Source organism: Aethalodelphis obliquidens, unplaced genomic scaffold (assembly GCF_003676395.1).
Source record: "Aethalodelphis obliquidens isolate GAN/ISIS:26980383/991018 unplaced genomic scaffold, ASM367639v1 scaffold10, whole genome shotgun sequence".
NCBI lineage: Eukaryota > Metazoa > Chordata > Mammalia > Artiodactyla > Delphinidae > Aethalodelphis > Aethalodelphis obliquidens.
Genome location: NW_020837954.1, coordinates 11,042,711 through 11,052,300, shown reverse-complemented (window position 1 = coordinate 11,052,300; position 9,590 = coordinate 11,042,711).

Genomic DNA, 9,590 nt, shown 5'->3' with positions numbered 1-9,590 from the left:
GTCAAAAGCTTTTTCTGCATCTATTGAGATGATCATATGCTTTTTATTCCTTAATTTGTTAATGTGGTGTATCACATTGATTGATTTGCATATACTGAAGAATCCTTGCATCCCTGGGATAAATCCCATTTGATCATAATGCATGGTCCTTTTAATGTGTTGTTGGATTCTGTTTGCTAGTATTTTGTTGAGGATTTTTGCATCTATGTTCATCAGTGATATTGGTCTATAATTTTCTTTTTTTGTGATATCTTTTTCTGGTTTTGGTATCAGGTTGATGGTGGCTTTGTAGAATGCATTTGGGAGTGTTTCTCCCTCTGCAATTTTTTGGAAGAGTTTCAAAAGGATCGGTGTTAGCTCTTTAAATGTTTGATAGAATTCCCCTGTGAAGCTATCTGGTCTTGGATTTTGTTTGCTGGAAGATTTTAAAAAATGGTTTCAATTTCATTACCTGTGATAGGTCTGTTTATACTTTCTAATTCTTCCTGGTTCAGTCTTGGAAAATTATACCTTTCCAAGATTTTGTCCATTTCTTTGTGGTTATCTATTTTATTGGCATATAGTTGTTTGTAGTAGTCTCATATAATCCTGTGTATTTCTGCACTGTCAGTTGTGAGTTTTCCTTTTTCATTTCTAATTTTATTGATTTGCATCCTCTCCCTTTTTTTTCTTGATGAGTCTGGCTAAGGGTTTATCAATTTCGTTTATCTTCTCAAAGAAACAGCTTTTAGTTTTATTGATCTTTGCTATTGTTTTCTTCATTTCTATTTCATTTATTTCAGCTCTGATCTTTATGATTTCTTTCCTTCTACTGACTTTGGGTTTTCTTTGTTCTTCTTTCTCTAGTTGTTTTAAGTGTAGGGTTAGATTGTTTATTTGAGATTTTTCTTGTTTCTTGAGGTGAGATTGAATGGCTATAAACATCCTTTTTAGAACTGCTTTTGCTGCATCCCATAGGTTTTGGGTCGTAGTGTTTTCATTGTCATTTTTTTCTATGTGTTTTTTTAATTTCTTCTTTGATTTCTTCAGTGATCTCTTGGTTATTTAGTAGCACACTGTTTAGCCTCCATGTATTTGTGTTTTTTACAGTTTTTTTCCTGTAATTGATTTCCAATCTCATAATGTTGTGGTCAGAAAGATGCTTGATACGATTTCAATTTTCTTAAATTTTCCAAGGCTTGATTTGTGACCCAAGATGTGATCTATCCTGGAGAATGTTCCATGTGCACTTAAGAAGAAAGTGTACTCTGCCACTTTGGGGTGTAGTGTACTATAAATATCAATTAGATCTATCTGGTCTATTGTGTCATTTAAAGCTTGTGTTTTCTTATTTATTTTTTGTTTGGATGATCTGTCCATTGGTGTAAGTGGGGTGTTAAAGTCCCCTACTATTATTGTGTTACTGTCGATTCTCCTTTCATGGTCGTTAGCATTTGCCTTATGTATTGAGGTCCTCCTGTGTTGGGTGCATAAACATTTACAGTTGTTATATCTTCTTCTTGGATTGATCCTTTGACCATTATGTAATGTTCCTCCTTATCTCTTGTAACAGTCTTTATTTTAAAGTCTGTTTTATCTGATACGAGTATTGCTACCCCAGCTTTCTTTTTTTTTTTTGCAGTACACGGGCCTCTCACTGTTGTGTCCTCTCCCGTTGCACAGCACAGGCTCCGGACACACAGGCTCAGCGGCCATGGCTCACGGGCCCAGCCGCTCTGTGGCATGTGGGATCTTCCCGGACCGGGGCACGAACCTGTGTCCCCTGCATCGGCAGGCGGACTCTCAACCACTGTGCCACCAGGGAAGCCCTCCCCAGCTTTCTTTTGATTTCCATTTGCATGGAATATCTTTTTACATCCCTTCACTTTCAGCCTGTATGTGTCCCTACGTTTGAAGTGGGTCTCTTGTGGACAGCATATATATGGGTCTTGTTTTTGTATCCATTCAGCCAGTCTGTGTCTTTTGGTTGGGGCATTTAATCCATTTACATTAAGGTTATTAGCGATATGTATGTTCCTCTTACTATTTTCTTAATTGTTTTGGGTTTGTTTTTGTGGGTTTTTTCTTCTCTTGTGTTTCCTGCCTAGAGAAGTTTCTTTAGCATTTGTTGTAAAGCTGGTTTGGTGGTGCTGAATTCTCTTAGCTTTTGCTTGTCTGAAAAGCTTTTGATTTCTCCATCAAATCTGAATGAGATTCTTGCTGGGTAGAGTAATCTTGGTTGTAGGTTTTTCTCTTTCATCACTTTAAATATGTCCTGCCACTCCCTTCTGGCCTGAAGGGTTTCTGCTGAAAAATCAGCTGATCACCTTATGGGAATTCCTCTGTATGTTATTTTTTGTTTTTCCCTTGCTGCTTTTAATAGTTTTCTTTGAATTTAATTTTTGTTAGTTTGATTCATATGTGTCTTGGCGTGTTTCTGCTTGGATTTATCCTGTATGGGACTGTCTGAGCTTCCTGCACTTGATTATTTCTTTTCCCGTGTTAGGGAAGTTTTCAACTATAATCTCTTCAAATATTTTCTCAGACCCTTTCTTTTTCTCTTTTTCTTCTGGGACCCATATTATTCAAATGTTGATGCGTTTAGTGTTGTCCCAGTGGTCTCTGGGATTGTCTTCAATTCTTTTTTCTTTATTCTGTTCCTTGGAAGTTATTTCCACCATTTTGTCTTCCAGTTCACTTATTCGTTCTTCTGCCTCTGTTATTCTGTTTTTGATTCCTTCTAGTGTATTTTTCATTTCAGTTATTGTGTCATTCATCTCTGTTTGTTTGTTCTTTAGTTCTTCTATATCTTTGTTAAACATTTCTTATATTTTCTCAATCCGTGCCTCTATTCTATTTCTGAGATTCTGGAGCATACTTTACTCTCATTACTCTGAAAACTTTTTCAGGTAGATTGCCTATTTTCTGTTCAATTATTTGGTCTTGTAGGTTTTTACCTTGCTCCTTCATCTGTGACATATTTTTTTGCTGTCTTATTTATTTATTTATTTTTATGAGTGGGATTGTTTTCCTGTCTTACTGGTTGTTTGGCCTGAGCCTTCCAACACTGGAGTTTGTAGGCTGTTGGGTAGAGCTGGGTGCTGAGATGAGGACCTCCGTGAGAACTTACTCTGACGAATATTCCTTGGGGTCTGAGGTTCTCTGTTAGTCCAGTGGGTCGGACTTGGCACTCCCACCACAGGAGCTTCAGCCTGACCCCCGGTTCGTGAGCCAAGATCCCACAAGTCACGTGGGGTGGCAAAAAAAAAAAAAAAAAAAAGAGAGAGAGAGAGAGAACAGTAACAAAGTAAAAAATAAAATTAGACTAGGAAACTAACATATATTTAGAAAGAATATAAAAATAAAGATATAGATGAATCAACAACTGGAAGGTACAGCAGTACCACAGTAGTAAAAAAGATGAGGAGGGAAAAGAAAAAATAAGAAAATACAAAAAGGTAGGGAAAGGCCTTGGCTGTGGAGGGCAGGGCCTAAGCAAGGGTGAGGTTTGGATGGTGGGCAGGGCCTGTGCTCAGGACCCACAGGGCTGGAAAAGGCCCTGGGGGTGTGGGGGGTGGTGCTTAGGCTCAGCAGAACAGAAGGGGCCCAGGTGTGCCCCCCATCCCTGGTCTCAGAGGGTGGGGTCCTCAGCTGGGAGCCCAGCAGGCTTCCTGGGCTTGAGTGGGTGAGGCAAATTCCCCCCCCACCCCCCCACCCCATCCTCCCAGAGGGCCCCTACTGTCTCCCTGGCCTCCCTCCTATGCCCTCAGGACCCACATGGCCTGGAGGGGGCTTTGGAGGGCAGAGGACCTGCCTGGGAGCTCAGCAGGCTCACTGGGCCCGAGTGGGTGGGGTAATCCCCCCCAACTCCTCTCCAGCTCCTCTGGAGGGCCCCTCCCACCTGCCTTTCCTGACCTTCCCCCAGGCTCAGGGGCACTGATCCTCTCTGGCCTCCACTTCTCCTCCCCACTCAGTTCCCGCATATCCTACTGGTTCACTTGGGGGTTCCTCCTTTCTCCTTGCGCATCAGGGTTCCCCACCAGTGGCCGGCAGGAGCCCTAGTTACGGGGAGACGCTAACTCGGCATCTTCCCACACCACCCTCTTCCAGTTTCATTACTCTTTTACTCATTCTGCACAGCATGAAAGATGACTCACTTGGTCATCTTCTTTTACTTATTCCGTAGAGCATGAGCCAGTTTGATAATCCCCATGAGTCACTGGGTTATCCTCTGATTGAAACTGACCTCGGGTTATTCACAAAAAGGATTTACTTTCAAAGGGTAAGGTGTACCCTCAGTAAGGATCTGCATGAGAACAAGCCCAAGTTCTGTCCTGCAAAATGTTTTCTTCTTTTATCTAAAATTGGGAAAACATTTCATAATTGGAACAATTTGGTAAAAACTCCGTCTTTAACAGCATTGGCGTACTTGGTATTCTGAAGAGACTGCAACCTTTCACGTCCTTAGTGCCTTTGGCTCAGGCAGTTTCCTGTCTGGAAAGTCTCCACATGTCACCCTCCTCCCTATTACTAACTGGGGAATCAGACACACACTTTGAGGCCCAGGTTGAATATCACCTCTTCTGCCTTCCTGACAGCCTCACATCCCAGGCAGGAAAAGCACTGCCTCTTCCAGACTGTCTTCTCCAGTTGACCATGCACTCTTAATGGAGGCCCCACATGCCCATATTTGAGTCACCATCATTCACACATCTGGATTTAGCGTAAGTTTAATTTATTTGGTTAAGCTGTAGAGGATTCAGAAATGTGGTAACGAATGTTCCATCTGCCTGGGAAGGTTGGAACCCAGAGTCCACCATGAGGAGGCTAGGTGAGGGTGCCCAGCCAGGGGGCAGAACCTCTTGACACCTGGCAGTAGCAACAGGTGGGCACCAGGGAGAAGTGAAATGAAAGCAGGATGGGGGTGGGGTTCAGGGCCAGGATTACTGCCTCTGGAAGGCCTGGAGAGGCAAGTACTTGGTATTGATTTTGGGGGAGTGGGAGGAGGAAAGGGGCTACTGGGATGGTTTAGGGAGGGCACTTAAGGACCAGAGTGAAGACATTACCCAAAATGTGAGAAAAAAATCATGTGATGGGACTTCCCTGGTGGCACAGTGGTTAAGAATCCACCTGCCAATGCAGGGGACATGGGTTTGAGCCCTGGTCCGGGAAGATCCCACATGCCCCCGAGCAACTAAGCCCGTGTGCCGCAACTACTGAGCCTGCGCTGTAGAGCCCGTGAGCCACAACTACTGAGCCCATGTGCCGCAACTACTGAAGGCTGTGTGCCTAGAGCCTGTGCTCTGCAACAAGAGAAGCCACTGCAATGAGAAGCCCTCACACTGCAATGAAGGGTAGCCCCCCTTGCCGCAACTGGAGAAAGCCCGCGACAGCAACCAAGATCCAACGCAGCCATAAATTAAATAAAAGAAAAAAAAAATCATGTGATGAGCCTAATGGCTGGCACAGCCTAATGGCTGTTACTGCATTTTGAAAGAGCAGGGAATCATTATATTTGCGAAGGAAAACTTAAGCTGGGGCTGGAAAAACATGATTTGGATATTTATAGAGGCCAGTGGGAAAGAAATTCCAGGCATAAAGGTGGGAGCGAGCATGAAGTGTTTGTGAATGGAGAGGCCATTTGTGAGGGTGAGGCCACCAGCAGGTGTGGAGACTACAGTAACCAGGAGGGTGCAGTCCAGCTGTGGAGATTCTGGAAAGCAAGGCAAAGGAGCCAATATCAAATGCAGAAGGAAATAGGGGCCTCCTATGCTTTCTGAGCAGAAAGAAGAGGCCAGCCATGTGTTTAGGAGATGGTGTAAGTTGTTGATTGAAGCTTGCAGATCCTGGAATTCTGGAATTGCCAGACTTTGATAATCAAATCTGAGTTGAAGGTAAGGTGGGAGAGGCCTGTGGCCAGGTTTTCACACTTGGATCTCAGTTGGTGTGTGTGCTGGGGATACTTGAAGCCACTATAGGTACAATTCCCATCTTCCTGAAACACAGGATTCATTGGGGAGATTTGTGGGGGGGGAAACAAGTGCAGATATATATTTCTGGAGTAGAATGCCAATTTAGAATGATGTTTCAAATAAATGTTGTGCCTGTTCTGGCTGGTCCCTTCAGCCCAGCCCCCAGCCTCAGGGGAAGACTCATTCCCCTGCCTCTTGGGGTACCTCAGTGGTAATGGGTCAAAGGACCAGCTGAGATATTCTCCATGGTGGTGATGGGAGAGTTAAGGAGACTCACAGACTTTTCATTTCTATCTACTATGGATAAACCACAGTTTGTTTTTCCACTCACCTATTGACAGACATTTGGGTTGTTTGCAGTTTGGGGCTATTACAAATAAAGCACCTGTAAAAGTCTTTGTGTGGACATATGCTTTCATTTCTCTTGGGAAAATACCTAAGAATAAAATGACTGAATCATATGGTAGGTGATTGTTTAACTTTTTAAGACACTGCCAAAATGTTTTCCTAAGTGGTTATATAATTTTACATTTTCATCATCAATGTATGGGGATGGCATTTATATCCTTGCCAACACTTGGTATAGTCAACCTTTTCAATTTTAGTCATTCTAAACAGCACGTAGTAGTATCTCATTGTGGTTTTAATTTGCATTTCCCTAATGTGTAATGATGTTGAACATCGTTCACTTGCATCTTTTTAGATGAGGGTCTGTTAAGCTCCCATTTTTATTTCTTTTATATAGTTAATTTTTTATTGGAGTATAGTTGATTTACAATGTTGTGTTAGTTTCTGCTGTACAGCAAAGTGAGTCAGTTATACATATACATATATCCACTCTTTTTTAGATTCTATTACCATATAGGTCATTACAGAGTACTGAATAGAGTTCCCTGTGTTATTCAGTAGGTTCTTATTAGTTATATATTTTATATATAGTAGTGTGTATATGTCAATCACAATCTCCCAATTTATCCCTCCCCCCATTTCCCCCCTTGGTAACCATAAGTTTGTTTTCTACATCCTGACTCAATTTCTGTTTTGTTAATAGGTTCATTTGTACCATTTTTTTAGAGTCCACATATAAGCGATATCATATGGTATTTGTCTTTCTCTGTCTGACTTACTTCACTCAGTATGACTCTAGGTCCATCCATGTCACTGCAAATGGCATTATTTTGTTCGTTTTATGGCTGAGTAATATTCCATTGTATATATGCACCACATCTTCTTGATCCATTCATCTATCAATGCACATTTAGGTTGCTTTCATGTCCTGGCTATTGTAAATAGTGCTGCAATGAACATTGGGGTGCATGAATCCTTTCAAATTATGGTTTTCTCTGGATATATGCCCAGCAGTGGGATTGCTAGATCATGTGGTGCTCTATTTTTAGTGGGTTTTTTTGGCCACGCTGTGGCAGCATGTGGAACTTCCCGTGCCCCCTGCAGTGGAAGTGCAGAGGCTTAACCACTGGACCACCAGGGGGGTCCTATTTTTAGTTTTTTAAGGAATCTCTATACTATGCTCCAGAGTAGCTTCTGAAGCCTTTCTTATTTTTGAATTTTGGGAGAAAGATTGATTGATTGATTTTTTTTTCTTGTCTTACTCTGCTTATCTAAAGACTTTGAGACAATTCTGACAGGTCTTCAGAGTGTGTTGACACTGGTTGAATTTCAGTATTAGTACTGGGCCAGCCTAAAGATTTGTTTTAGGAGAGTATCAGAGACACCAATTCCTAGAACTTGTTAGGGCAATGTCATGTAATCAATCCAGCTTTTATTATATATATAATTTATAAAATTATAGTGAGATAATGAGATATAATGAGATAACATGTAAGGGCATTCAGGGCAGCTGCTCCTGAATCCCTGGCCTGTGTGATATATGTTCCAGATGGGATTGGAATTCAGCAGTAGGAAGCATAGAGTTCTAGCATTAATGACAGAAAACACTAATTAGCTTTAATGAGTAGATGTGCAATTTAAGCACATAGTTGGAAACCACCTCCACCTTAAGTTTTGGATGAGCTCTTCCAGAACCTTAAGTTGACTTAATTATGTCTAGAATAAATAGCAGAGTTCAAAACTTATTTGACATAATTTTCAAAGTCATACAAGGGAGGTTATTTTACCTTACCAAATGATTATTTTGTAGAATTCTGCCTCATAGGTGAACTGCCGATCCGTTCAAATATCTCCCTAAAGTAGACAAATCTCTTGCGTATGAATTTTAGACTTGAAAAGTTCAGCACCCTAAAACTGATGATCACCTGTCAGAATGATTCACTTTTCACAGCAAAGTTTGGGGTTTTAAAAAAATATTTATTTATTTTCCATATTGGTTTTTTTGGCTGCGTTGGGTCCCAGTTGGCGGCACACGGGATCGTTGTTGAGGCATGCGGGATCTTTTTCATTACGGTGTGCAGTCTGCTAGGGCTTCTCTCTAGTTGCGGCGTGCAGGTTTTCTCTCTCTAGTTGTGGTGCACAGGCTCCAGGGTGTGTGGGATCTGTAGTTGTGGCGCGCGGGTTCCAGAGTGCGTGGGCTCTGTAGTTTGCCACAGGCAGGCTCTCTTGTTGAGGTGCGCGAGCTCAATAGTTGTGGCACGCAGGTTTAGTTGCCCCGCGGCATGTGGGATCTTAGTTCCCTGACCAGGGATCGAACCTGCGTTCCCTGCATTGGAAGGCGGATTCTTAACCACTGGACCACCAAGAGAGTCCCCACAGCAAAGTTTTAAGATGAATTATATTTCTATAGAGGTTATTAAAAAGGCTACAAAGAATGACACCACAGACAAGGCCAGCTATTTATTTGCAACATAAAGGAAACTAACCATGAAATCACTCTTGTATTTGTACTTGGAAAGCAGACTGAGTTAGAGGAAGTAGGAGCTGTTAATGCGAGGCTTAAGTGGGGCCTCTAGTTTACATTCATTTGCTAAAGAGACGCTTTGCAGCTGTGGGTAGCTGAAAGGGTACCTTTAGCTCTTGCACTTGGATCTACCTGCAGGACCCCACCCTTCCAGCCAGACACTGCTCCCTGCCGTCTTCTTCTCCCAGCAGTCTATGTGCCTCTGTCCCCCCAGCCTTCTCTGCTTCCCCAGCCTCCTTGCCCCCTCAGCCTCAGACTTCTCTATGAGCAGTCTCCTCTATGGCTGCTGGTGCAGGAATATCATGAGAACCTAGTGGGCAGGATGAATCCCGTGTTTTCCTTGCCATTAAGTGTGGCTCTGGGTGACCCGCCCTGCCACTCCTACAGCCCCTGGCGAACGAGGCACTCACAGCAGTATTAAAACTAATTGTAACATTCTTTCCATGGGACACGGGGACATGTTTCTCATTAGACCATAAACTCTTAGGGCAGCGGCCATGTTGCATTGGACTTTCTGTAACCCAGCCTTGGCACAGCTGCCATACTGTGGACGGTCGGGGAATGGATTGGTGAACTCCTGGGCCATTTTAACTGAAAAGATGATTCAAGTGAAAACTTTCAGGATGCAAACAACATGGGATAGTTTCTTGAAAATCTGTCATCCTCTTCTCATAGGCTGCAACTATTTTCAGGATGAACGTTTTCAAGCAGGAATAGGCAGTGGTAGCTGATAAGCCAAGTTTGGATGACAACAGCCAGCTCATTAT